General features: G+C 49.8%; 6 non-coding genes across 6 annotated transcripts; 1 reads left to right on the forward strand and 5 right to left on the reverse strand.

Moving 5' to 3' along the window:
• Positions 1-3,114: 3,114 nt before the first annotated feature.
• Positions 3,115-3,279, forward strand: LOC120393963. The gene has a single exon (XR_005592187.1). It is a non-coding gene; the product is annotated as a U1 spliceosomal RNA (small nuclear RNA).
• A 4,359-nt stretch (positions 3,280-7,638) lies between these two features.
• Positions 7,639-7,833, reverse strand: LOC120393947. Its single transcript, XR_005592172.1, has one exon. It is a non-coding gene; the product is annotated as a U2 spliceosomal RNA (small nuclear RNA).
• Positions 7,834-11,098: 3,265 nt separating this feature from the next.
• TRNAE-UUC lies at positions 11,099-11,170 on the reverse strand. The gene has a single exon. It is a non-coding gene; the product is annotated as a tRNA-Glu (tRNA).
• A 666-nt stretch (positions 11,171-11,836) lies between these two features.
• On the reverse strand, positions 11,837-11,909 carry TRNAK-UUU. The gene has a single exon. It is a non-coding gene; the product is annotated as a tRNA-Lys (tRNA).
• Positions 11,910-13,159: 1,250 nt separating this feature from the next.
• On the reverse strand, positions 13,160-13,268 carry TRNAL-UAA. The gene is made up of 2 exons: positions 13,231-13,268; positions 13,160-13,205 (listed from the first exon to the last, which is right to left on the reverse strand). It is a non-coding gene; the product is annotated as a tRNA-Leu (tRNA).
• Positions 13,269-17,921: 4,653 nt separating this feature from the next.
• Positions 17,922-17,994, reverse strand: TRNAK-UUU. The gene has a single exon. It is a non-coding gene; the product is annotated as a tRNA-Lys (tRNA).
• Between the last annotated feature and the right edge of the window lie 9,565 nt (positions 17,995-27,559).

Consider the following 27,559-nt stretch of genomic DNA (forward strand, 5'->3'; position numbering starts at 1 on the left):
GGGGTGTGGGGGAGACAAAGAGAGGAGATGGTCCCAGGGTGTGAAAGCAAAATTAGGGGGCTGGGAAAGAAGGACTGTTTGGAAAGGTGGGTTTTTTGCGAGGGGATGGGAGGTCAGTCTTGTATTGGACCAGTTTCCGGTGGGGAGAGAGCGAGAAGCAAAATGTAAGCTGTGCTCTTTCCCCAGCAGCAGGTGGGCCACGTCGTCTCTCTGCTGGCCTGGCTTCCCGGGACGGGACCCGGCTACCACTACAGGGCAGGCAAGAGTGGCGGCCCGGGCGGGCAGGGGGCGGGGCCCGAGCGGAGGGGCGGAGCCGCGTGAGCGGGTATGCAGATCTGTGTGCGAGCAGAGCATTGTGGGAGTGGACGCAGGCTGCCAGGCAGGGCCCGACTTTGGCACCGGGAGCTCGGCGTGGAGAAGGGAGGGGTTCCGGGGGACGTGTCAGGGCAGCTGTCGGCAGTGGGGGCCGGTGTGGGCGAGGCCGGCGGTCGGTCCGCCCCGTGTGTTATAAGTGCAGGGCGAGCGAGGGCAGGCGGCGGCCAGGCAGCAGGAACTCATACTTACCTGGCAGGGGAAATACCATGATCACAAAGCAGCAAAGAATCCTGTGGCACCTTATAGACTAACAGATGTTTTGCAGCATGAGCTTTCGTGGGTGAATACCCACTTCTTCGGATGCAAGCAGTGGAAATTTCTAGGGGCAGGTGTATATATAAGGAAGCAAGCTAGAGATAAAGAGGTTAGATCAATCAGGGAGGATGAGGCCCTGTTCCAGCAGCTGAGCAGTGAAAACCAAGGGAGGATAAACTGGTTCTGTAATTGGCAAGCCATTCACAGTCTTTGTTTAGTCCTGAGCTGATGGTGTTACATTTACAGATGAACTGGAGCTCAGCAGTTTCTCTTTGAAGTTTGGTCCTAAAGTTTTTTTGCTGCAGGATGGCCGCCTTAAAATCTGCTATTGTGTGGCCAGGGAGGTTGAAGTGTTCTCCTACATGTTTTTGTATATTGCCATTCCTAATGTCTGATTTGTGTCCATTTATCCTTTTCCTTAGAGACTGTCCAGTTTGGCCTATGTACATAGCAGAGGGGCATTGCTGGCATATGATGGTATATATTACATTGGTGGACGTGCAGGTGAATGAACCGGTGATGGTGTGGCTGATCTGGTTAGGTCCTGTGATGGTGTTGCTGGTGTAGATATGTGGGCAGAGTTGGCATCGAGGTTTGTTGCATGGGTTGGTTCCTGAGCTAGAGTTACTATGGTGCGGTGTGCAGTTGCTGGTGAGAATATGCTTCAGGTTGGCAGGTTGTCTGTGGGCGAGGACTGGCCTGCCACCCAAGGCCTGTGAAAGTGTGGGATCATTCTCCAGGATGGGTTGTAGATCCCTGATGATGCGTTGGAGGGGTTTGAGCTGGGGACTGTATGTGATGGCCAGTGGAGTCCTGTTGGTTTCTTTCTTGGGTTTGTCTTGCAGTAGGAGGCTTCTGGGTACACATCTGGCTCTGTTGATCTGTTTCCTTATTTCCTCGTGTGGGTACTGTAGTCTTGAGAATGCTTGGTGGAGATTTTCTAGGTGTTGGTCTCTGTCTGCGGGGTTAGAGCAGATACGGTTGTACCTCAGTGCTTGGCTGTAGACAATGGATCTTGTGGTGTGCCCAGGATGGAAGCTGGAGGCATGAAGGTAGGCATAGTGGTCGGTAGGTTTTCGGTATAGGGTGGTGTTAATGTGACCACCACTTATTTGCACCGTGGTGTCTAGGAAGTGGACCTCCCGTGTAGATAGGTCCAGGCTGAGGTTGATGGAGGGGTGGAAGCTGTTGAAATCATGGTGGAATTTTTCCAGAGTCTCCTTCCCATGGGTCCAGATGATGAAGATGTCATCAATGTAGCATAGGTAGAGAAGGGGCGTGAGTGGACGGGAGCTGAGGAAGCATTGTTCCAGGTCGGCCATAAAAATATTGGCATATTGTGGGGCTATGCGGGTGCCCATAGCGGTGCCACTGATCTGGAGATATATATTGTCATTAAATTTGAAATAGTTGTGTGTGAGGATAAAGGCACAGAGCTCAGCAACCAGTTGTGCTGTGGCATCATCAGGGATACTGTTCCTGACAGCTTGTATTCCATCAGTGTGTGGGATGTTTGTGTAGAGAGCCTCTACATCCATAGTGGCTAGGATGGTGTTTTCTGGAAGGTCACCAATGCATTGTAGTTTCCTCAGGAAATCAGTGGTGTCACGGAGATAGCTGGGAGTGCTGGTAACATAGGGTCTGAGTAGAGAGTCCACATATCCAGACAGTCCTTCAGTGAGAGTTCCAATGCCAGAGATGATGGGGCGTCCAGGATTTCCGGGTTTGTGGATCTTGGGTAGTAGATAGAATAACCCTGGTCGGGGTTCTAAGGGTATGTTGATTTGTTCCGGTGTTAGTGTAGGGAGTGTCCTGAGTAGATGGTGCAGTTTCTTAGTGTATTCCTCAGTGGGATCTAAGGGAAGTAAAATTTGGTATTGGAGAGTTGTCTGGCGGCCTCCTTTTGGTAGTCAGACCTGTTCATGATGACAACAGCACCTCCTTTATCAACCTCTTTGATTATAATGTCAGGATGGTTTCTGAGGCTGTGGATGGCATTGCATTCTGCACGACTTAGGTTATGAGGCAAGCGATGTTGTTTTTCCACAATTTCTGCCTGTGCACGTCAGCGGAAGCATTCAATGTATAGGTCCAGACTGTCATTTTGACCCTCAGGAGGAGTCCCTGTGGAGTTCTTCTTCTTGTGCTGTTGGTGGGAGGGTAACTGTTTATCAGTGCGCTGTTCAGTGTTGTCCTGGAAGTATTCTTTGAGTCGGAGACGGCGAAAGTAGGCTTCCAGATCGCCGCAGAACTGTATCATGTTGGTGGGGGTGGCAGGGCAGAAAGAGAGTCCCCGAGATAGGACAGACTGTTCTTCTGGGCTGAGTGTGTGGCTGGATAGATTGACGATATTGCTCGGTGGGTTAGGGGTATCACAGTTGTGGCCCCATGTGGCAGGTAGGAGTTTAGACAGCTTACAGTCCTTTTTCCTTTGTAGAGAGGTGAAGTGAGTGATGTAGATCTCCTGTCTTATTTTAGTGAAGTCCGTTTGTATGGAAGTTTGGTTATTGATGATCACAAAGATGGTTTTCCCAGGATGAGGCTCATCCATTGCACTGCGGGTGTGCTGACCCCTGCGATTTCCCCAAATGCGGGAAACTCAACTGCATAGTTTGTGGTAGTGGGGGACTGCGTTCGCGCTCTCCCCTGGCGATTGGTTTGAACAACAGAAAACCGACAGTGGGCTGCTTAGGCTTAGTGCACTGCAAAGCAGACTCTCGGGAAAGCAGTTGTCAGTCTGGGCCTTTGGGAGTGCTCTTTTCCACAGGCCCTGTACTTCTAGGTATCTTTGTCACAGGTTCCTCCTTGTAAGCAAAGCTCAGCTCTGGAACTTTACTTGGGTCTCTCTGTGTTCTTGGCTTTCCCTGGTCTTTTGCAGCTGATCTGCTCTCTAGTCTGCTTTTGGGGGGCTTGGACCGGTGCCTTCTTTGGCTCTAAGGGGAGCTGCCTGCCTGCTCTGCTTCTTTCCCTGCTTGTAGCTTCTTGCCCGGCCCTTCTTCTCGGGCTCTTCCTCCTTTGACGGGAGGACGGCCTGTCCAAAACGCCTGTCCCACCTGGTCTCCTCGTCCAACAGACAGCCTCGCCCCCTGCCCTGGGGCCGCTTTGGCTTTCGCTGTCTGTTCCTGTCTCTTGGTGGCCACCCTGTCTGTGCTACGGAGACTAGGCTGTCACAACCCCATGCTGGAGGAGGGCTTTCCGTCGCTTGAGGCCCACCCACCGCCTCCCCGAATGCCCTTAGCTACGCTGCGGGTTAGGGCGGCGTGGCCGTGTCACCCAGGAGCGGGTTTTCCCTTTTGCACACCTCTGACGGACGGAGCTGTTTTGACTTAACTGTTCAGCATGCACCGACCCTCGGGCCTGGTCTGCACGGGGAACGTAAATCGGCGCGGCTACATCAGTCCGCGCCTTGGTCGGAAGAATTCTTCCGTCGACCTAGCTCCCGCCTTTCGGGGAGGTGGATGGCCGGCACCAACAAGGAAAACCCTCTCCAGGACCCTTCTCCGGGAACAGGGCCCTTCCGTTTGGGGAGATTATGCTGCTTTAAAAAAGAGAAATTGTTTAACTGCCTTTCTCTGAGGCAAAGTTGATTTGTATTGCTTCCCTCGTGGCTCCTTATAGCAGTTGTGTTCTGAAATCTTTAGGGTTTGACTTCATTTATGATGAAATCTTGCTGTAACTTTATTCTAATTTTCAATGAGTAACTAGACCTGAGCTGTTTGGTGTGTTAGTGGAGGATTGTTTAAAAACCTGGGATTCCACTTTCGGCTGCCTTTCCATTCCATTTCCTCTGAAAGCCACCGAAAGCCTCCACTTCCCACATAACTCTCTCAAACCTGCAGTCATCAGGCATACAGAAGATGCTTACAGTTTCACTCCATACGAGTCCAGTTCCTCGCTGTTTCCTGTCTAACCACTGCACACATATGGTATCCCCTCCCTACCCGGAGCTGCTTCCTGGCTTTTGCGCTCAGGACAGGAAAACGAGAATGGAGAGGTAAGCTGTGCAGGGAACTCTTCCTCAGCTCGCACTCCACCCCCCAAGGGCCTTTCGAGGTCTTCTACGGACTTCAGGTTTCATTTGATTTCCAAGGTTTATGGGCTCATTAATTAGCCATCTCTCCTAATGCAGGGATCCTACGGGTCAGACCAAAGATCGATGGCCCAAAAGAGCTAAGAAACAGAAATAAAGGTGAGCGCTAGGCGTTACATTCAGATGAGCATCCAGAATCTGACTGTGCCCTGGCAAGTTCAACACTGCCGAAAAGAAGGAGCTCGTCAGGTCCCTCTGCTAGCACCCAAATCTGGTGGCTAGTCAGTCTGCTGGGAAATAAGGAAAAGGAAATGAATTAAAGGAGTCAGGCAATAACAAGGAAATGAAGAGATTTGTCGAACGGGTTCTGTCTGATTGACTGTCTTCCCAGCTACCCATCAAAGTTAAAGACCTAGCCCAGTATCCTGTCTGCTGACAGCGGCCAATGCCAGGTGCCCCAGAGGGAATGAACAGAACAGGGAATCATCAAGTGCTCCATCCCCTGTCGCCCATGCCCCGCTTCTGGCAAACAGGGATACCTAGCTAGGGATACCGCTGGCAAAGCGCCATAGATGGACCTATCCTCCATTAATTTATCTTGTGCTTTTTTGAACCCTGTTATAGTCTTGGCCTTCACGACATCCTCTGGCAAAGAGTTCCACAGGTTGGCTGTGTGGTGCGTGAAGAAAGACTTCCTTTTGTTTGTTTTAAAGCTGCTGCCTATTAATTTGGTTTGGTGACCCCTGGTTCGTGTGTTATGAGAAGGAGTATATAACTCTTCCTTATTTACTTGGTCCACGCCAGTCATAGATTTACAGACCTCCCTCGTATCCCCCTTTAGTCGTCTCTTTTCCAAGATGAAAAGTCCCAATCTTATGAATCTCTTCTTAGATGGAAGCTGGTCCATATCCCCTCATCATCTTTGTTGTCCGTTTCTGAATCTTTCCCATTCCCATATATCGTTTTTGAGATTGGGGCGACCGCATCAGCATGCAGTATTCAAGATGTGGGCATACCATGGATTGATATTGAGGCAATATGATAGTTTCTGTCTTATTACCTGTCCCTTTCTTAATGATTCCCAATGCTCCGCTGCACATTGAGTGGATGTTTTCAGAGAACTATCCACAACGACTTCCAGATCTCTTTCTCATGTGGTAACAGCTAATTTAGACCCCATCGTTTTATAGGGATAGTTGGGATTATGTTTGCCAATGTGCATTACTTTGCACTTATGAGCACCGACGTTCATCTGCCATTCGGTTGTCCCGTCACCCAGTTTTGTGAGATCTCTTTGTGGCTCTTGGTAGTCTGCCTGGGACTTAACTCTCTTGAGCAATTTTGTATCATCTGCAAATTTTGCCACCTCACTGTTTAGCCCTTTCCCCAGATCATTTATGAATAAGTTGAACAGTACTGCTCCCAGTACAGACACCCGGGGATAAGAGAGGGAAGATCCTCTTCTGACACTGACAGACCAGGTGCCAGCTCATGCCAAGGCCCCTAGGCCTTACTGAAAAGTGACAAACGCATGGCTGGAAACTAGTCTTGCTCACCTGTTTGTTAGTGTTGTTAAAACAGGAATTAGCTTTATAAAAACGTGTTTAGAGTTTATGACAAGCTCGTGAGTTGCTGCATGCATTATTCTCACCTCTAATAGCCGTAGCCCATGTTGTAAGGTGATATATAAGCGTTGGCACTAAAGCTGTAAACCCCCTTGCCGCCGCCACGCCACCCGTCAGGAGAGAAGCATTACCAAGTGTGAAATGGTAGTTTACCAGAAGAGGCGTCATCTCCTTTCCAACAAGAGAAGGCCCTGACTGAGACATCAGGCAAGCCACTGTGGATCATCCGTGGACAAAAGACTTGGTTGATTGCTCCTCCTCACACACCTCCGAGGAGGCAGAGCCCTGCACAAACACTTGCCCCCATCAGCTTGAGCTCTGGGGGAATGGAATAAAAATCCCTGTCAGGAAGAAACTGTTGTTCCCCCCTCCCCACGATGCTGCTTGGACTTCAGGGAGCCGGCACACCTTCTAAGCAGCAGCAAGGGATCCTGGCTGTTTGGCTAGGGTTAGCCCTAAAGGACATACAGAGCTTGCGTGTTACAGCAGCTTCTACTACCCTTGGGTAGCAAGATAGAGTCAGGGTGCCCAAGGGGTCTGTCTGTGACTCCATGTTAAGGCTGTTCTAGTGCCTGAGGAGTTCACACTTGATACTTGGTGGGTGAAATTAAAGTGAGGAGCCCTGCTGCCTGCCAGCCCCAGGCGCCGGGGCTGCTGCTCTCTGGGGCTCTGGCCACACTAGAAAGGTAAGTTTCTAGCTTGCCTGGTTAAGAAAACCATAAGGGAAATAAAGAGAACCCAAATTACATATTTTTAAAAAAGAGTCCTCATGATTTGAAAGCCACTGTCATGATTTGGTGGATTTTACAATAGCGAGGATGGCAACAATGAGAAGCTAAGGGTTATTATGTAGCATTTAGATTACAGTAGGCTTGGGGAAATCAGGACTGGGGCCCCTGTGTGCTGGGTGCAGCACGACACCTAGTGCCTTGTCTTGATCTTACGAACCAAGATACATAGAACGTAGGCCGGGTGGGGAGAAGTCTGTGTAACTCATGCAGTTGTGGATATACACGTGACCTCAAATATTACCAACCGCCCCCCCACCCAAAAATACAAAAAAAAACAAACAAAAAAATCCCATCTCCCCAACAGACCCAGAATCTGGAAAGCATTTGTCCCTCATACTGTTGAAAAGACTCACAGCAGAAAGAAGGAGTCCAGCTTCTTAAATAACTCTCTAGCAAGACAAAGAAGAACCTCTCACATCTATAGACTCACAAAACACTTCCAAGAAACTGTAAAGAAAGAAAAACACCCAGATTTTTCTGCTACTTCAAAAAACATTTGCTTTAAAGAAAGTATCACAGTTCAACTCTTTTCTGCTTTTCTAACCAGAAGGTTCTCCTCTAAAGGAGATACACCGATCCTGGAAGCACTGCAATACCAGATCAATGCATAGGGCAGACAAAGCAAGCTTCTGTTCTAACCCCCCCTGCTTCAAAAATCAAGTTAATATACAGTCCTCACATCAAGGATGTATCAGAGATTAAACTGATAAGAACAGACACAACACTTTGATCTGAGCTCCAAGGAGCCCAAAACAATACTCACATTCTGCTATGCACGCACACCCCTGCGCCCACCCATTTCGACCTCACCAGGACGAGCTCCCAGAACCGCAACAACCACCACAACTCGGGAACTCTACTTGAGAATCACTTCCCCAAAATGACTCCAGTGGAAGACTTCGAAGCAAGAACCCTTAACACACAATTCTGTTCAAAGACAGACAAGTCTTGCAGATGCCTTCCTCTCCCTGGTTTCCCCTCTATACTCCTAATTTCCATAAAGCCACCCACTGACCTGGACTACCAATCTCTCACTGTTAACTCTTACAGCAAAACAGGGTAAAGAAAGCCTATGCAGGCGCTATTCCACAGCCCCGAGGCTCTTTTCTGCTCCTTCCCACAGAACTAGCTCAAACAGACAGTCAATTGCATCAAAGCAATTCCTTGCCATTTGGGGCATTGGTGCCCCTTAGTCCCTCTGAGGTGATCGGCTGGTTCCTTCTGGCCTGAAACGCTAGGAATCTGACTCAAAGGGCCACAGCCTTCCTCTTCTTCTGCGCCTATGAACTAGCACTCATCTGGGCAAAACGTTTACCATTTCCTAAGTTAAAACACTGGTGTTTTCCCAACAGGAAAGGGATGGACAATTTCTCTTCTGTGGGAAGATGAGGGAAACCATGCAATCACCTTCTGGAAGGTATATTAAGGAGGGCGGCGGAAGAGCCCTCACGGACTAGACTAAGAAAGCAGCTCTTGAACTGACCTTCCAACAATGACAAACTAAAATCTGCAAGAGCAGCTTTTCAACTCAGGGGCCCAATAAGAAGCCGTTACCAATAACTAACCGAAGAGTTACCAATGACTCCAAACCAGACACTTTTAGGAAAAACCAAACGTTAACACAAACAACAACGCATTTCTTTGCTGCTCTTCAACCGTGATACTCTCCTCCACCGTTCCTCCCAAAAACATACAAAACCAAAGAGCCAGTAGAATGCACATCACAAAACAGTCCCCTGCTAGCTAGGAAACAATCTCACTAACATGAGAATCTTAAAGTAAATAAACCATTTTCAGAGCTCTGAGCTTTTTTCATATACTATAGATAAGCTTCAGCCAGTGACACCAGTTCAGGTAGCCCCCTTCTGTTTTTCTCACAGCAGGCAACAGCCTTGCCAAAGCAAAGCCTTAAAAAATTGGGTACAAACTCATAAACATTCCTCTCCACGGAAAAATGCAAAGGGAAATAGGCTGGCCAGGGGCATGAGGACAATGGCCCAGACAAAGGGGGAGGGACTTGGTCCAGGGGTGGAGGAAGACAGAAAAAGGGACAGGCATGGGATTGGCTTCCTGTCTTTTTTCCTTTGCTCAGCATTTTACTTGTGACTGTAATGGGGAAACTTGAGAAATACCTGTGATGCTGGTGAGGTAGGTGGCTGCCCCGAGAGCACAGAGCTGAGCATTTTCCACTGGGTTGCTGCCTGCACCCTCAGCGCCTGGCCATGATCGTATAGTGGTTAGTGTTCTGCGCTCTGGCCGCAGCAGCCTAGGTTCAAATCCGGGTCATGGCATTGCTTTTTGGTGGGGAGGGGCTATCCTGCAGCATGCCTCGTGGCTCAGTCTGATGGCGTCCATTTGCAAAGAGAGCCATCAGCCGGTCCTTAGTTTCTGCTTGGTAAAGGCAAGTCAGTGGGGTCCATTGGTCAGAAAAAGAGTACCAGGACTTCTTGCTGGGCGTCAGGGTCCAAAAGCAACACATTACCTACTGGAAAGGGCTGTGTTTCGAATGTCCATCCAGTGTACGTTGAAGGGAAGGATCTGCATGCCTGGGAAGCTGCGTCCCTCCAGAGGCGCTTGAGAAGCCAAAGGGGCCATGGGTGAGTTTACGATGAGGTGAGTGTGAAGTGTGGAAGGGGGAGGGTGGCAAGAGGAGGTTTTGAGAGGAAAAAAGGTGCTGCTGAGCTGGTAGGTGAGGGTAAGGTCCCAGGCGGGTGTTGTGTGAGGAGCTGTGTAGGCCCGAAAAGGCGTTGTGCTGGGCAAGGGCAGGTGAGGAGGGCCAGGGCTTTTCCCAGGGCTGTTACTGCAGCCAAAGCCTTTGGGAAGCAGAAGAGGGCCATCTCGCTAGAGGGTTAAATTCACAACTCTTTCAACTCCCAGAGCCCTTCTACAGCACAGATGATTTGTATACACCTTCACCGTGAGCCAAATTGGCAGGTTTCCGGGAGCCCTGTGAGTCCGATGTTGTTTTAGTCTCCCTGCTGATTTATTAGGAGAATAAAAGATGGACACCAGAACTGAGGCAGACTACGGACACTGCATTCTGAGAAAACAATGGTGAACCTCCAACTCCAGCAGTGTGGGCCACATAGACAAGTAACCAGCACCCACAATCTTTACAAGCTTTTTTCCAAAATAACTCATCTTTTGGAAAAATAGGTTGAGCCTTTTTGACAATCTGGCTAAAGATTTTAGTGCCTAACTGGGAGCCTAGTTCTTCTGCAAATCTGGCCCTAGCGGTGGGTGTGAGACCTTCTGAAAATTCTGGTCAATGTGTCTGGAAGCTTCAAGAAGCATCGCAACTTTGAGCATTTACTAGAACAGGATGAACAAAACCTTCCTTCCTTGACCTACAATCACCTTGATTCCAGGTTGAGGTTTCAAGAGAATTGATTTGATTCTTAGATGCACTGCGAAACAAACACCCTCCTGTAGACATTGGAAGGGGGAGGCTGAAATGGATCTGCCACTAAACCACGTTGCCTTTCATCAGTAGCCACCTGAGCAAGAGGGTAACCACTGGCCTAGAGGTGAAAGGCCCATAGCCCATGCTCAGAAGCCTTCAGCAGCTAGATCTTAGGAATGGAAAAGCTTAATGATCTTTCTCCGGGGTGTTACTTCCAAAGACTTGTATATAGCGCTGGGTGAAAGGTTTTTGGATGAATATTATATTTAGTGAAATATTTTGGTGGACCCAAAATGATTGTTTGGTTTGGTTTGGTTTCACCAAGAAAAGTGAAAAGAAAAGAAAAAGATCTTGGGTCAAAGTGCAATGTTGTTCTAATTTAGGTTAGGCTCGGTAAGAAGGAAAAACTAAATTGTTTGCACAAGTAAGTGTATTTGTGTAAAAGGGTGCAGAGGCTGGGCTTTAAGGGGCAGATAGCCATATTGTAGTAGTTGGAAGCTTTGCTTTCCCCATGGCCTCTAAAGAGTTTCTGAGCATTCTGAAGGAGGCCAGGAAGTTGCATTCTTCTGGTTGAACTCCAAGCGAGGAAGGCAAGGTAGACTTTTGTTGAAGAAGATAACTCCCTGACCGGGAATCGAACCCAGGCCGTGGTGGTGAAAGCGCCAAATCCTAACCACTAGACCACCAGGGAGATGACAGTTGGGGGGGTTGGGCATAACTTTCTAGGCCTACTTTCTGTCCAACTGAGGCCATTCGTTCGTCTTCAAAGGAGGTTAACACAAGCTCTGAGCTCTTCGTTTCCTTACGGTTCCCTTCCTATTTTTAGCACTGATATGAAAAAGAAACAGAAAACATATTAAGACAATTTCCAGTATTGTTATACATTGAGGCCATGACTTTTTTTAAAAAAAAAAAACAGTTTTGTTGCTATCTTGTTTTACTCTCCATGGGCTTACAGAAATGTATGAGGGATGAATAAGATGTGGTGGAATCGTCAGCCTTAAGCAATCTCCATCCCAATGAAGAGGGCTGGTGGAGGATTTGAGAAAGAAGCAGTTATCTCAACTACTGAGCGCTGGCGAAGATATAGAAATAAGTAGAGAAGCTCTAGATGGCTGCTCAGGGGGAGGGGGGCAATCAGCTTCTGAAAGAGCTTCTGAAAGGTTATTTTTTCCCTCTCTTGCCTGGGCTAGAAGAGACTCAACTCTCTTAGGACCATAGAATTGTCAATGTGTCTTGTCTTCATGATGTACTAAAGGTCCGAGACCGCCTCAGCTGGTTGAGAGGACAAAGAGTGGATTCTGTTATGCTCTGAGACTCTAAGGGAGAGAGTGATGTCAAAGAGTGCAAGATGCAATGCCCAACGTGGGGCTTGAACCCACGACCCTGACATTAAAAGTCTCATGCTCTACCGACTGAGCTACTCGGGCTAGGTCTCAAGGGGTAGCAAAGGCACAGACAGTGCAAAAGAAGAGCGAAGGAAGTTTCTTTGCGTGCTGAGATTCGTTTCCTGACATTTGCCTTCTTTCCTGGTTCCTTCGCTCTCCAGCTAGCAAACAGGGCCCGTTCCAAGGCTAGTTAGATGCTGGTGTCTAGACCAGAGAAGTGGGAAAATCATCTAGCAGCTGCTCAGAGAAACCTGGGTGGGAGGGTGGAATTTAGGATTCTCCCAGCAGGAGGAGGTGCTGTTTCTCAGAAAAAGCTTCTCAGCGCCCAAAGAGGGGGCAGAGAAGACAGTTCCCCGCCAGCCACCAGACACATCTTTTCGCAGGGAATCAGAACCCCCTGGGGTAAAACTCTTCCAAGGATGTGCGGCTCCAGGAATGTCAGAGAAGGGAAGGACTGTTTGCTTTAGGAGGTGGGTGCGGGAACCTGCAGGTCCTTAGGTCCCTCCAGCATCCGATGAAAGCATTTGGGGGGAAGGGGCCGGGATCGACAAAGACAGGAAAGACGGGCTTGCGACTCCTGTGCAAACACCATGTTGCCAGCGGTCCAAGAGAAGCGGGTGGGGGTTCGAGCATTTTGGCTGCTTCCTGAGGACACGGAACTCACAACCTGGCAATGCTCAGAGCCCCGTTCCTCGGGAGTTTTCTTTGTGTTGGTCTTGTGATGCTGAGGGAGGAAGCTGAAGCATCATTTGAGTTTGTTTCAGTGCCTTCGGTTGGGCTAAGGTTGTGACCCTGAGCACAGGGGTTCCAGCTCTTAACCCCTGAGGGGAATGGACCTTTGAGACCTCCTGATAGGATGTTGACACAATCTAACAGGGCTCTTGGTTGTAGCTGCCTCCTGTCTCTGCTCCCTATGTTGTCAATTCTGTGCCCTCATGAAGCAGCCAAACCAGAGTACGTAGAGCACCCAGTTTAGGGCTCAAGCCCAAACCCTGAGACTAAGAGTCTTACCTTCCCTTTATCAGTGTCTACTGTACTGCTCCCTTCTTCCTCCACCTGTATATGTTTGACACCCATACCTGCCCAAGATCAAGCAATGCCAACTTTCTGGTGGGGAATAAACTGGAATTTATCCAACTAGGTGCCTTGAGCGCATGGATTCCGAAGGTATTTACGATTCCCTCTAACTTCTCTTGCCGCTACTCTAAGAAAGCTCCAAAACAAGGGCTCTTCCAATATGTTACAAGGGCAATTGAAACCAGGCCACCTCTTGAGGTGGAATCAAGAGGCTGTGTCAGGAGTGGGATTTGAACCCACGCCTCCTGCAGGAGACCAGAAGCCCCAGTTGTGGGAAAGACAGTGCCTTAAGTCTGGCGCCTTAGACCACTCGGCCATCCTGACACTGGAAAAAAAAGCAACTCTCTCAACCCTCCTTTTCTTCAATATTGTATGAGCCGCTCAAGGAGGCCAAGACAGCATCTCTCGTTCAACACCTACATCACATCTGGTTTTTAGACACCATCACCCTCATCTAAAGTTTCAGGTTTCCTACAACCCTGTGCCTTCTGAGGTGTTCTAATCTCCCCCCTCACTTATTAGATGGACACTAGGACAGAGGCAGAATAGAGACACTTAGCTTAATGAGAACCTCAAACTCTCGCACGGTGGGCCACAGAGTCAAGCAGCCAGCACTCACAATCGGTACCGGCCTTGTTTGGGTTTTTTTCCCAAACTAGCTCAGCACTCAGGGTGTTGAGCCCTTCTGGAAATCTTGCAAAAGAGTTTGGAGCCTGAATGGGTGTTGAGTTCTTAAGAAAACCTTGTTTTTGTTTTGTTTCCCCAAGAAAATTGGGGACAAAAGATTAATCTAGGGTGAACCTGGATGTTTACTGCTGTTTTCGTTCAGCTCCACTAGGCTCTTTCGAAAGCTGGTCCGTTCCCCATTACAGAGGGTCCAAGCAGAGCGAGTGAAGGAACCCCTGTGCTCAGCATCACAACCTGAGCCTGAGGAAAAGCACTGAAACACGCTCAAATGACGCTTTAGGTTCATCCATCAGAATCACAAGAGCAAGACAGAGACATCTCAAGAGGAAGAGTCCTCGGTTTTCATTTACCCCATCGCAACCCTCTTCACTTCTTCTTCTGCCTACCTAGAGGCTCGTCCAGGAAAATCACTCAACTGATTATAATTTGGGCAGAGAAACCCAGGGAGGGCTTGTGCTCCTCCATGTGAGCAGATAGCACTCTGACTTCGTCTACGGGTCTCTCAGCTTTGGCTTCCCCAGTTTGTCAACTCGGTGCAGGCAGGAAGCAGGCTCTCCTCGGCTTTGGCAAGCCACTTTCTGTCCAAATTGGGAAACCGGTCCAGTCTCCATTCCCCTGTGAGAACAAGAGCAGAGAGTTCACCAGCTGAACCCAATCCGAGGCATTGAAAAAAATGGAATTATGCTTCCCGTTCCTCCGTCAGGATCACCAGGGAAACACACCAAAATCCCAAGAGGAACAACTTGTCTCTGTTTTAGTTACCCCAACGCAATCCTCTCCGCTTCTTCTGCCTCCTCGAGGCTCTTCCAGGGACAAAACTCATTGAGCTGATAGGATTTGGGGGATGGAAACGGAGAGAGGGGGTTTGACACCTCCTGAGAGGATGTGGACGCGATAGAACAGCTCTCTCGGTTTTAGAAGCCTCCTAGCCTGGCTCTTTGTTGTCAATTCTGTGCCATCAGGAAGCAGCGAAAGCAGGGTAGGTAGGGCACCCGTGACGTTGCACTCCATACGTTTTATGAAAAGATGCTTATAAGTGTGAGTATGATGTAAGTGGAATATGCTTGATGCAAAAGGTCTCTTGTAAGGTATCATAACAAAGGTTCTAACCTACTGAATATATGCCTCCTATTTGTATGCATGTCTCATTCTTGTCTCTGAAGCTGGAAATATGAAGTCTAACTCTGAGGTCCTATTGTAATTGTGCAAAGCGTGGGCCACTAATGGCGGTTTAAAACCTTGACGGCTCCCATTGACAATTGGTTGTAAATGGTTTATTGACCTGCAAACCTTCCTGTGTACGTGTGGGCCAACCCAGGAAGAATGGAAACTAGGGGGTCTTACAGAGACCACGATAGTGGAATCCATCTTAAATCTGGTATTTTTCCATTTAGAAGGAAGGGTGAGGACCCAGAGAGACAAAAGATTCCCGCCTTATGCCAAAGCTATAAAAGGGGGTGAAGCAGGACAAAGGGGCTGCCAGTCATGAGAAAACCCTGCCAGTCATGAGAAAACCTAAGATGTCTGCTGGAAGTAACAAAGACCGAAGCAGGGGAAAGGATTGGGCCCAGACTAGGCAGGAGTCTAGTCTGTGAAAGAAGCTGATTGGAACACCTCTGAGGGTGAGCTATTCCCTGGAATCAGTTTCTTAATGTATTAGGCTTAGGCTTGCGTGTTTTGTTTTAGTTTGCTTGGTGACTTCCTTTGTTCTGTCTGTTATTACTTGAAATCACTTCACTCCTACTTTTTAACCTTAATAAAAATGATTTTTTGTTTATTAATAAACCCAGAGGAAGTGATTAATCCCTGGGGGAGCAAACAGCTGTGCATCTCTCTCTATCAGTGATCTAGAGGGTGAAGAATTTAGGAATTTACCCTGTATAAGCTTTATAGAGAGTACAAGGGATTTATTTGGGGTTTTGGATCCCACTGGGAGCTGGGTGCTGGAGACAGGTGCTGAGCTGTTTTGAGTTAAAGTCTGCAGCTTTGGGAGTGTGGCCCAGAGCCTGGGTCTGTGTTGCAGCAGGCTAGGGTGTCTGGCTCAACAAGGCAGGGTTCTGGAGTCCCAAGCTGGCAGGGAAAACGGGCTCGGAAGTAATTTCAGTCCCAAGGGGATCTCTGTGACCGAACCCATCACAGTGGCGTAGTCGAGCAGGATATGTGCACAGCTGATTGCTTTGAGACACTGGTAGTGATTTTTAAGCGTGTTGCCCGGAGGACAGACAAAGTGCTTATTCGGGAAAGGGAAGATGACAACTTCCCTTGGTTGCCAAATTGGCTGGGAAAGCTCTGGATATATTCAGTAAGATGCCTATTGCTGATGCTTCAAACTATGGTCTATTTAAGGAATTGGTTTTGAAAGAGTTTCAGATTAGGCCCGAAACCTAGAGGGTTAAATTCACAACTCTTTCAACTCCCAGAGCCCTTCTACAGCACAGATGATTTGTATACACCTTCACCGTGAGCCAAATTGGCAGGTTTCCGGGAGCCCTGTGAGTCCGATGTTGTTTTAGTCTCCCTGCTGATTTATTAGGAGAATAAAAGATGGACACCAGAACTGAGGCAGACTACAGACACCGCATTCTGAGAAAACAATGGTGAACCTCCAACTCCAGCAGTGTGGGTCACATAGACAAGTAACCAGCACCCACAATCTTTACAAGCTTTTTTCCAAAATAACTCATCTTTTGGAAAAATAGGTTGAGCCTTTTTGACAATCTGGCTAAAGATTTTAGTGCCTAACTGGGAGCCTAGTTCTTCTGCAAATCTGGCCCTAGCGGTGGGTGTGAGACCTTCTGAAAATTCTGGCCAATGTGTCTGGAAGCTCCAAGAAGCATTGCAACTTTGAGCATTTACTAGAACAGGATGAACAAAACCTTCCTTCCTTGACCTACAATCACCTTGATTCCAGGTTGAGGTTTCAAGAGAATTGATTTGATTCTTAGATGCACTGCGAAACAAACACCCTCCTGTAGACATTGGAAGGGGGAGGCTGAAATGGATCTGCCACTAAACCACGTTGCCTTTCATCAGTAGCCACCTGAGCAAGAGGGTAACCACTGGCCTAGAGGTGAAAGGCCCATAGCCCATGCTCAGAAGCCTTCAGCGGCTAGATCTTAGGAATGGAAAAGCTTAATGATCTTTCTCCGGGGTGTTACTTCCAAAGACTTGTATATAGCGCTGGGTGAAAGGTTTTTGGATGAATATTATATTTAGTGAAATATTTTGGTGGACCCAAAATGATTGTTTGGTTTGGTTTGGTTTCACCAAGAAAAGTGAAAAGAAAAGAAAAAGATCTTGGGTCAAAGTGCAATGTTGTTCTAATTTAGGTTAGGCTCGGTAAGAAGGAAAAACTAAATTGTTTGCACAAGTAAGTGTATTTGTGTAAAAGGGTGCAGAGGCTGGGCTTTAAGGGGCAGATAGCCATATTGTAGTAGTTGGAAGCTTTGCTTTCCCCATGGCCTCTAAGGAGTTTCCGAGCATTCTGAAGGAGGCCAGGAAGTTGCGTTCTTCTGGTTAAACTCCAAGCGAGGAAGGCAAGGTAGACTTTTGTTGAAGAGGATAACTCCCTGACCGGGAATCAAACCCAGGCCGTGGCGGTGAAACCACCAAATTCTAACCACTAGAGCACCAGGGAGATGACAGTTGGGGGGGTTGGGCATAACTTTCTAGGCCTACTTTCTGTCCAACTGAGGCCATTCGTTCATCTTCAAAGGAGGTTAACACAAGCTCTGAGCTCTTCGTTTCCTTACGGTTCCCTTCCTATTTTTAGCACTGATATGAAAAAGAAACGGAAAACATATTAAGACAATTTCCAGTATTGTTATACATTGAGGCCATGTCTTTTTTTTTTTTTAAAAACAGTTTTGTTGCTATCTTGTTTTACTCTCCATGGGCTTACAGAAATGTATGAGGGATGAATAAGATGTGGTGGAATCGTCAGCCTTAAGCAATCTCCATCCCAATGAAGAGGGCTGGTGGAGGATTTGAGAAAGAAGCAGTTATCTCAACTACTGAGCGCTGGCGAAGATATAGAAATAAGTAGAGAAGCTCTAGATGGCTGCTCAGGGGGAGGGGGGCAATCAGCTTCTGAAAGGTTATTTTTTCCCTCTCTTGCCTGGGCTAGAAGAGACTCAACTCTCTTAGGACCATGGAATTGTCAATGTGTCTTGTCTTCATGATGTACTAAAGGTCCGAGACCGCCTCAGCTGGTTGAGAGGACAAAGAGTGGATTCTGTTATGCTCTGAGACTCTAAGGGAGAGAGTGATGTCGAAGAGTGCAAGATGCAACGCCCAACGTGGGGCTTGAACCCACGACCCTGAGATTAAAAGTCTCATGCTCTACAGACTGAGCTAGTCGGGCTAGGCCTCATGGGGTAGCAAAGGCACAGACAGTGCAAAAGAAGAGCGAAGGAAGTTTCTTTGCGTGCTGAGATTCGTTTCCTGACATTTGCCTTCTTTCCTGGTTCCTTCGCTCTCCAGCTAGCAAACAGGGCCCGTTCCAAGGCTAGTTAGATGCTGGTGTCTAGACCAGAGAAGTGGGAAAATCATCTAGCAGCTGCTCAGAGAAACCTGGGTGGGAGGGTGGAATTTAGGATTCTCCCAGCAGGAGGAGGTGCTGTTTCTCAGAAAAAGCTTCTCAGCGCCCAAAGAGGGGGCAGAGAAGACAGTTCCCCGCCAGCCACCAGACACATCTTTTCGCAGGGAATCAGAACCCCCTGGGGTAAAACTCTTCCAAGGATGTGCGGCTCCAGGAATGTCAGAGAAGAGAAGGACTGTTTGCTTTAGGAGGTGGGTGCGGGAACCTGCAGGTCCTTAGGTCCCTCCAGCGTCCGATGAAAGCATTTGGGGGGAAGGGGCCGGGATAGACAAAGACAGGAAAGACGGGCTTGCGACTCCTGTGCAAACACCATGTTGCCAGCGGTCCAAGAGAAGCGGGTGGGGGTTCGAGCATTTTGGCTGCTTCCTGAGGGCACGGAACTCACAACCTGGCAATGCTCAGAGCTCCGTTCCTCGGGAGTTTTCTTTGTGTTGGTCTTGTGATGCTGAGGGAGGAAGCTGAAGCATCATTTGAGTTTGTTTCAGTGCCTTCGGTTGGGCTAAGGTTGTGACCCATTCATATATATAGTATGAACTATATACACTAACTATACTACAAACGAATAAAGTTAACTACAACTATATAAATCTGAACTATATATACAAGAATTAACGAGAGAAACTACGAGTAGCTAGGGAAGTGGAGGTCAGCTAAGCCGCGCTCCACTGTTCCAACGACCGACACGGGCAGTAAGAAGGAACTGAGGGGCGGGTGGGTCAGCAGTGGTATATATCTGGCGCCATAGCGGCGCCACTCCAGGGGGCACCCATCCGACCCACCGAGTGTTGCTTGGGTAAAAATCTTCCGACGAACGTGCACACGGCGTGCGCACACCTAACTGGAATGCATATGAGCAATCACTCGAAGAAGAACTCCTTCTTTCTTGTATATTGCAAAGAAACCTGGTGTTATTTTTCACCAAGGAAGCTGGTAGATGTTTGAACACAAAGTATTGCAGCTTGGGAACAATCCCCCAGAAATGGCATCTTCCCCCCCTCCACCCCGGAGCTTCCCTGCCTGAACGTAAAGAGTGCGCAGCACGCATCTCTCTCCCTTGCTGCTGCTGCTGCCGCCGCCTAAGGGCTACAGCATAAGAGCAGTGCTAGCTGCTGTAGCACCTCAGGAGGGAGGGGACCCTGCCATTTTTGGCAGCCCTCCTCTCCCGCTACCTGGAGGAGACACGAAGGGGACTTCCGGCCAGGAGACGGACTTCACTCACCTTAGCAGCTGCTGGGGCTTCTGTGAGTGTTTGACCCTATGATTCCGCCCCCGCCCCTGCCCCTGCCCCTGCCCCATGCTGGGGAAGGGGCAGCCCCATCCCCCATCCACAGTGAAGTTATGGTGAGGGGCAGCAACATGGAAGGCCACCTGTGATGGCAACCCCCCCATCCAGTACCCATCATAGAGGAGGTGAGTGAGCTTTCTGGACCTGAGAGGGGCCCTACGAGCATGTGCAGTGACTGTGGTGCAGAGTGAGTGTGCTGTGGGGGCAGAGGGGCAGAGGAGGGGTCCCTCCCCTGGAGCTTGCTGCTGCCAGTGGTGGTGATGGGGAGTCCTCTCTGGCCCTAGCCCTGGGGCAGCCTGTCTGCACCCCAAGTTCCTCATCCTCAGCCCTGCCCCACCCCAAAGCCTGCACTCCCAGCACCGAGCACACTCCTGCACTGTGAACCTCTCATCCCCAGCCCCACCCCAGAACCCTCACCTGAGGGGAAAAACATGCAACTTAAATTTGGTGGTCAGTTTGGAGTATCATTTTGTTTAGCACGATACTTGACTATTTTACACCCCTTCAAAGTATGTAACTGGTCGTATACAGGTGTTACGAAGTGGGAATGTGCTTAATGTTTTCTCTGAATACTGTCTGTGTGCCTCAGTTTCCCCAATGCATTTCTTAAGGCTCTAGATGGTGGGATAAGGGGGTGTGATTGTTGTAAATCAAGAGGGGCAGTGTGATGGTGTCTGCACAGAGAATGTCCGAAACCCTGTCTCCAGGCAACTGATTGCCTGAGCCCCTCCCCTGCAAAGGTGCCAGCTGAAGGTGTTGGAGACAAAGAGATCAGGTGAGCAGAGAGGAGTGGGGGCTGGAGGGGGTTTGGGAGTCTGGAGCTGGCTGGGGACCAGGCGTGAAGTGCAGACAAGGGGGGTCTGGCTCACTGCCCCCAGAATGGACCCGGCCTAGGGGTCCGCTTCACTGTACCTACAAGCTCTGTTTTACACCCTGTTCCTGTCATCGAATAAATCTCTGTGTTACTGGCTGGCTGAGAGTCACGTCTGACTGCAAAGTGGGGGGGCGGGACCCTCTGGCTTCCCCAGGACCCCACCTGGGCGGGCTCGCTGTGGGAAGCGCACAGAGGGGCAGAGGATGCTGAATGCTCCAAGGAGAGACCCAGGAAGGTGAAGCCGTGTGAGCTTCTTGCCCAGAAAAAGTCTGCTCCGAGGGAGAGGAGGCTCCCCAAAGTCCTGCCTGGCTTGGTGGGGAGCAGTTCCAGAGCATCGCCCAGGGACTCCGTGACACCCGGTACCCACCACAGGGAAGGCGAGTGGGCTTTCTGGACCTGAGAGAGTCCCTAGGAGCATGTGCAGTGACTGTGGCGCAGAGTGAGTGTGCTGCGGGAGGTGGGGACGATGGGTCCCTCCTCTGGAGCTTGCGGCTGCCGGTAACCGGGAGGGGGGTCCTCTCTGGCCCTAGCCCTGGGGCAGCCTCTCTGCATCCCAAGTTCCTTATCCCCAGCCCTGCCCCATCCCAGTCCCTGCACCCCCAGCCCTGAGCACCCTCCTGCACTGTGAACCCCTCATCCCCAGCCCAACCCCAGAGCCCACACCTGAGGGGAAAAACATGCAACTTAAATTTGGTGGTCAGTTTGGAGTATCATTTTGTTTAGCACAATACTTGACTATTTTACACCCCTTTAAAGTGTATAACTAGTTGTATACAGGTGTTACAAAGTGGGGCTGTTCTTAATGTTTTCTCTGAATACAGTGTGGGTGCCTCAGTTTCCCCTGTGCATTTCTCAAGGATCTAGATGGTGGGATAAGGGGGTGTGATTGTTGTAGAGCCCTAGAGTGCTAGTGTGATGCCATCTGCACAGAGAATGGCTGAAACCCTGTCTCCTGGATACTGATGGCCTGGGCCGCTCTCCTGCAAGGTGCCAACTGAAGGTGTTGGAGAACAGAGAGATCGGGTGGCCTCCTAATGCCTGGAAAAGAGACAAAGGCCAGAGGAGGGAGTGTCAGTGCCTGTGCAGACTTCCGGGAAGCGCACAGTGTGGAAGGGGATGCTGGGATGCTTTGGAACAACTCCATACAAAGCCAGTCAGGACTCTGGGGGAGCTTTCTCTCTCGGAGCAGACTGTCTCCAGTGCAGGAAGCTTACACCTTCCTGGGTCTGACCTCGAAGCATTCAGCCCTTCCACACTGTGCGCCTTACGCAGCCAGTCTGCCCAGGCAGGTCCTGGGGCAACCAGAGGTCCCTGCACCCCAACTCCACAGTCAGACGTGACTCTCAGCCAGACAGTAAAACAGAAGGTTTATTAGATGACGGGAACACAGTTTAAACAGAGCTTGTTGGTACAGAAAACAGGACCCCTCAGTCAGGCCCATCTTGTGGGGTGGGGAGCCCAGAACCAAGTTCTGTGTCTCTCCCCATTTCCCCAGCCAGCTCCAAACTGACACTCCCTCCTCTGGCCTCTGTGTCTCTTCTGGACAAGGAGGCCACCTGATCTCTTTGTCCCCAACACCTTCAGTTGGCATCTTGCAGGGGAAACTGAGGCACCCACACAGTATTCAGAGAAAACATTAAGAACATTCCCACTTTGTCACAACAGGTGCAACAAAATATAATACCATATATTGAAGTAGGCAAGTGCCGCTTCTGACTTTCCACTTTTAATTGACCCTTGTAATCTTGTGGCACTGACGCGTTGTAGCTTCATTTTATATCGGCTTACAGGGCGGGAGCGGGGGGGCACCACCATTTTGGGCCCCACCAAAATTATACAAACCTGTCGCCTATGGGCGGGCATGGGGGTTTCTGGCAGGCGAGGGAGAAGGTGAAAGGAGGCGAGTGGTGGGTGGGGACTGACTAGGAGGGACGCAGCAAGCCAGCGGGGGGCTAGGGGGTGAAGAGGGGTGTGATGGTGGGGCCCAGCAGGGAGGGGCAGGTCCTATTTTACTGCTGTGATCTGGTCACCCCATGTGCAGTTTCTTCCTGCCCCCACCGAACCTTGTTTCGATGGGGCGGAGCTGGGGAAGGAGGGTTTGTTTCCACGGGGCCGGGCGGCGCTGGGGGGGTGGGGGGAAGAAGGGGGCAATTTTATATTAATAAGGAAATGTTTTATAAATTTTAATAAAATAAACATTAGTGAAGAAAATCAGTTGTACAACTATTAAAACAAATTATTTTCCTGATATGAAAGTGCAAATCAGCTAATTAATATATGATGCAATGTATGTAATAGATAATTTTGTTATTATTTATATAGTCATGGAAAGTAAATAATACATGGAAGAAACGAAAGGGTTTTTTTTAAGTGTTTTTTTGTTTTAGTCATCCCTGCCGGGGCCCCATCGAAACTGATCGAATTGGGCCCCGCACTTCCTGAAGCCGCCCTGACAATGAGGCTAATCATCTAGTGGAACAAGCTCCGCAAGGGACGTGGTTAATTCCCCATCACTGCTCTGTGTAAATGAAGACCGCAGCTCTTGCTGCAAGACACCTGGTGTGTGGGTGTCCCTGTTCCCACTTCAGAACCTCTGGTACATGGTGCTTCCCTCCTCCCAGTTCAAGATCCCCATCATGTGGGTGCTCCCATCCAGGATCTCTGGTGGGTGTCTCTGTCCCCCACCCCATGAACTAGCTCCAGTGTGTGGTTTCCCCTGCCTGCCCCCATCCGGGATCTGTGGGTGTCTCTGTTCCCCTTTTCAAGATCCGTGTTGCAGGGGGGCATCCCTCCCCCCAAGTCAGACTCCCCATCATGTCGGTGCTCCCATCCCCCCTTCCAGGCTCTGCGGGGTGTGTGTGTGTGTGTGTGTGTGTGTGTCTAAAAAGAGACCATGTCTCACTGTCTTGCCCAGGCTACGCTGCAGGGGCTATTCACAGGTGCGATCCCACTACTAATCAACACAGGAGATTTGACCTGCTCCATTTCCGACCTGGGCAGGTTCACCCCTCCTTAGGCAACCTGGAGACCCCAAGCTTCCCCAGGATCACCATATTGATGCTGAACTTAGTGCGGACACCCGATCAGCACAGCACAGCACAGCACAGCCCCCTGCAGCCCAGAACTCCTGAGCTCAAGCGATCCGCCGGCCTCAGTCTCCCCAGGAGCTGGGATCACAGGTACCAGCCATGGAGCCTGGCTTGTTTCTCAGCCTGGCAGCTGGAGCTTTAAACTCTGCTTGTGAGCTCTGTGCCTGGGCCAGACGGGGACAGCCTGGAACTGGGAAATGCTCCTGCTCCCCCCGCCCCCGTCTCATGTCGAGCTGCAGGCGCCGCTGTCCTGCCAGGTAAGATCCCGGATGTTTCGGTGCCTCCTTCCCCCTCCCAGGTGTCCGGGTAACTCTGCCCCCCAGACAGAATGCTGGATGTGTGGGTGTCCGTCCCTCTGCAGAGGATCCCGGAGTGTGGATGCCCTTGTCCCCCCCTACAACATCCTGGGTGTGTGGGTGCCACTCTCCCCCCCAGTAGGTCTCTGGTGGGTGGGTCCCCAGGGTGTGAGTGCCCCCATCCCCCGATACAGGCTGGGGAGGGTATAACTGGCTCTCCCTGTCCTGCCCAGGCGGTGCTACAGCAGCTGTTCACAGGGGCAGCAACCCCACTGTCACCCTGCAGCTTTAACCTGCTCCAGGGGTGACCTGCTTCACCCTCCTGTGGGAGACTGGGGACCCCGAACTTCCCAGAATCACCTGATTGATGCCGAGCTTAGCACAGACACCGGCTCAGCCTGGCAGGGTGCTACCCTGAGCCCTGACAATCAGCTTCCCTCCGCCTCCTGCTGCACAGCGAGGGTCCCACGTGAGAGGCTTTGTGCCCAGTTTGTTCAGGAGTGTCCCAGGCTCCAGCTGTAAATTCTGCTGGTCAGTTCTACTCTTTGGCCACACGGGGGCGGCACTAACGGTCCCATCTAAACGCTGTTTGCGTTCGGCCCTTCGGCTCACAGATTGTAACCCGCGGGCAGATCTCTGAGCGCAGCCAAATCCCTCCCCAAACTGAACATTGAAGCAGCAGCTCCCGTTGGAAAGATCAGGATTTTTGCCTTCAAAAACAAGGGAAATATCTGCAGCGAGAGACTGAAGAAGCTCAATTGATTTCATTGACTCCATGAATGTTCCTCTGTGTCCCCCTAAGAGTCATGCCCCACATTTTGGGGACCAGTGAACCCTACTCGCTAAGCAGGGGCTAGTGATGCCAAAGCCCAGGGAAAGGGAGAACAAATGCGGGGCCCCCAGCACTGGAGCCATGTGAAGGGGCTGCAGGAGAGGGGCAATGGCTGGTGGCCCAGGGAGTTAAGGGCAAAGGGGGCACAGGAGGGGGCAGGAGTTAGGGGTGAAGGAGGTGCAAGGGTTGGGAGTGCAGGACCTAGCAGTAAAGGGGGAGTGGGGATTGTCCAGGGGCAATGGGGAAGTGCTAAAGTACAAGCTTTGCCCAGGGCACCATTTTCCCTAATGCTGGTCTGAGCAAACAATTGGAAATGACCCTTCAGTGAGACCAGAACCATAGTGTAGAAAAGCCCCTTTGTTAAGTGGTGGTGGCTGAGGGCTTAGGGAGATGGGTTAGAAAACAACAGCCACTTGTCTGTGGAGATTTGATTCTTGCCTGCTAGGCCAGGCTGGGGTGTGGTGTCTCCATGGCTGTACTTCCAGTGTCTGATCTGCCACAGGGAGCCAAGTCTAGACATACTCAGAGGCTCTATGCCAGGGTTCCTCAAACTTCCTTTCACTACAACCCCTTTTTGCCAAAAAAACCCCAAAAATCTTACTACATGACCCTAGAAAGACACACCAAGCCCCTCTACACTGAGCACAGGCAGAGGAGACAAAGCCTGAGCCCTGCCCCAGTTGGGGGAGGGCAAAACCAGAGCTTGAGGGATTCAGCCCTGGGTGGTGGGGCTCAGACTTTTGGTTTCAGCCCCAGGCACCAAGAAGTCTAATGCCAGCCCTGGCGACCCCATTAAAACAGGGTTATGACCCACTTTGGGGTCTTGCCCCACAGTTTGAGAACCACTGCTCTAGGCTGATGGGAGAGAGTTTTCCTGGGGGTGTAGTTAATCCACTTCCCAAGAGGTGGCAGCTATGTCAGTGGGAGAAGCTATATCAGTGGGTGCGCAAGCTGTGGTGTTTACCACATTTAAGAAGTTTAATCAAACCCCATTTTGAAAACCACCTGTGGTCTGGGAATGGCAAAGGAGCTCGATGAATCAGGGTTTGTCCTTCAAAGTCCTGGACATCACGATTCCATACTCCTGTTGTCATTGGGGATATTGCTCAGTGTTAGAGTGCTTAACTGCAGTTCAAATAGTCCTCAGTTCAAACCCCCGTGTTCTCTTATAACCTTCTTTCTTTTTTTTTAAAAAGTTAAACATTTTCATTTCCATTCTCCATTATGTTCAGGGGCTCCTCTATACAGGAGTGCTTGATATCAATGTAAACACTCAACATTTTGCTGTCCAAATGCACAAAAACCTAGCAAAGCTGTCCATCAGCTGAAATCAGATCCAATCCTCTAAGTGTCTAGTTTATGTTTTCATCAGTTAAACAAAGGTATCATATGAATGTACATTTGCAGATCCCTCTTCTCCAGGAGCTATGTTGTGCAGAAGAAGAAGAACCACATCCAGCTGCAGTTCAGGAGTCTGATGACCAAAGAGCCACAAAGTGTTCTCAGGGCTGGAGAAAAATGCCATCTAGTGAGCTATTGAACGAGCTCAACCTGTTTAGCTTATCAAAAGAAGATTGAAAGGTGACTTCATTGAAGTGTTGAAGGGCCTTAATGGAGACAAAAGATTGGGTATTAAAGGGCTTTTTAATTGAGGAGAGAAAGGCATAACAAGAGCTTGTGGCTGGAAGGTGAAAAGAAACAAATTCATATTAGAAATAAGACACAAATATTCAACAGCAAGGATGATTCACCACAGGAACAAGCTACCAAGGAAAGTACTGGATTCTCCATCTCCTGATGTCATTTAATGAAGACTAGATGCCTTTCTGGAATGTGTTTGCCCCAAAAGTAGCTCTGGTGTCATACAGGAGGCCTGTGATATGCAGCGGGTCAGATTAGATGCTCTAATGGTCTCTTCTGGCCATAAAGTCGACTAATTTCTGAAAAACTGAGTGTAGCATTGGGAGCAGCATCTGATGTTTTCCTGTCTAGCCGGCTTGCTAACTAGAACGAACGCTCCTTGAGTGGGGTGATCCACAGGGAGTAGCTCAAACCTCCAAAGTGCATGTGCAGGGGCAGGACATTGGCACAGCAAGGGATGGGTGTGGCAGTGACATCACAAAGGCTTTTTGAAGGACCTCAGGCTATTGGTCAAAGGTGGTGGGGAGGTGGTGACCTCACAGAGAGATGCTGACATCAGCCAGGCAGGACAGGGGTGAGGGGCCAGGGAAACCTCAGAGACCCCTGTGGCTTTGCTTCAGCAAGTCTCCTTCTCCAGGTCTCTCTTTGAGGACTGAGAGAGTATTCGGGTTCATGGACATGAGTGCCAGGAGGAAGCTTTTTCGAGTTTCCCCTTCCCTTTTCCTGATTTTACTAGAAAACAGCCATCCCTGTTTAGAAGGTTGAAGCCTCCTCGAGGTTTGAAACCTGTTCAGTCTGATCCATCTGGTGACAGTTGAATTCTAGGCATGGAAAACACGAACTTAAGGAGGCAGAATTTTATTCCGCACCTGGGATTTTGTCCCTTAGAATCACTGGGGTCATTAGGGTTTGTCCTTTCTGTTTCACCTTTTCCTCCATCCATCCATCCCTCCCTCCTTTCCCTTTGTCTCGTGCTTCTTTTTTTCCTTTCTCCTGTTCCCCTCCCAACACCAGGAGGGGTGTGCGTATGTGTCTCAGGGGAATGCTCTGCAGCTCCCACTCTGGGAGGTCCACCCAAAAATGTGGGGCTGAAATAGTGCTTGGGCAGTGATCCCCACCAGTGACCTGGGCCATCCTTTGGGCGAGAACCCTCAGCCTCCCGTCCTCAGTCTCTACCCTGATTGGCTGAGCAGGGGGTTATTGACAGGGAGGAGACTCAGGTCCTTGTTGTTCTCTTTTAAGCCCAAGGAAATAAGTCATAACCAGTCATATGTTTGATGAATTTTGCTGCTTCGCTGCATTAATGGTCTC

The sequence above is a fragment of the Mauremys reevesii genome, unplaced genomic scaffold (genome assembly GCF_016161935.1).
Source record: "Mauremys reevesii isolate NIE-2019 unplaced genomic scaffold, ASM1616193v1 Contig4, whole genome shotgun sequence".
NCBI lineage: Eukaryota > Metazoa > Chordata > Testudines > Geoemydidae > Mauremys > Mauremys reevesii.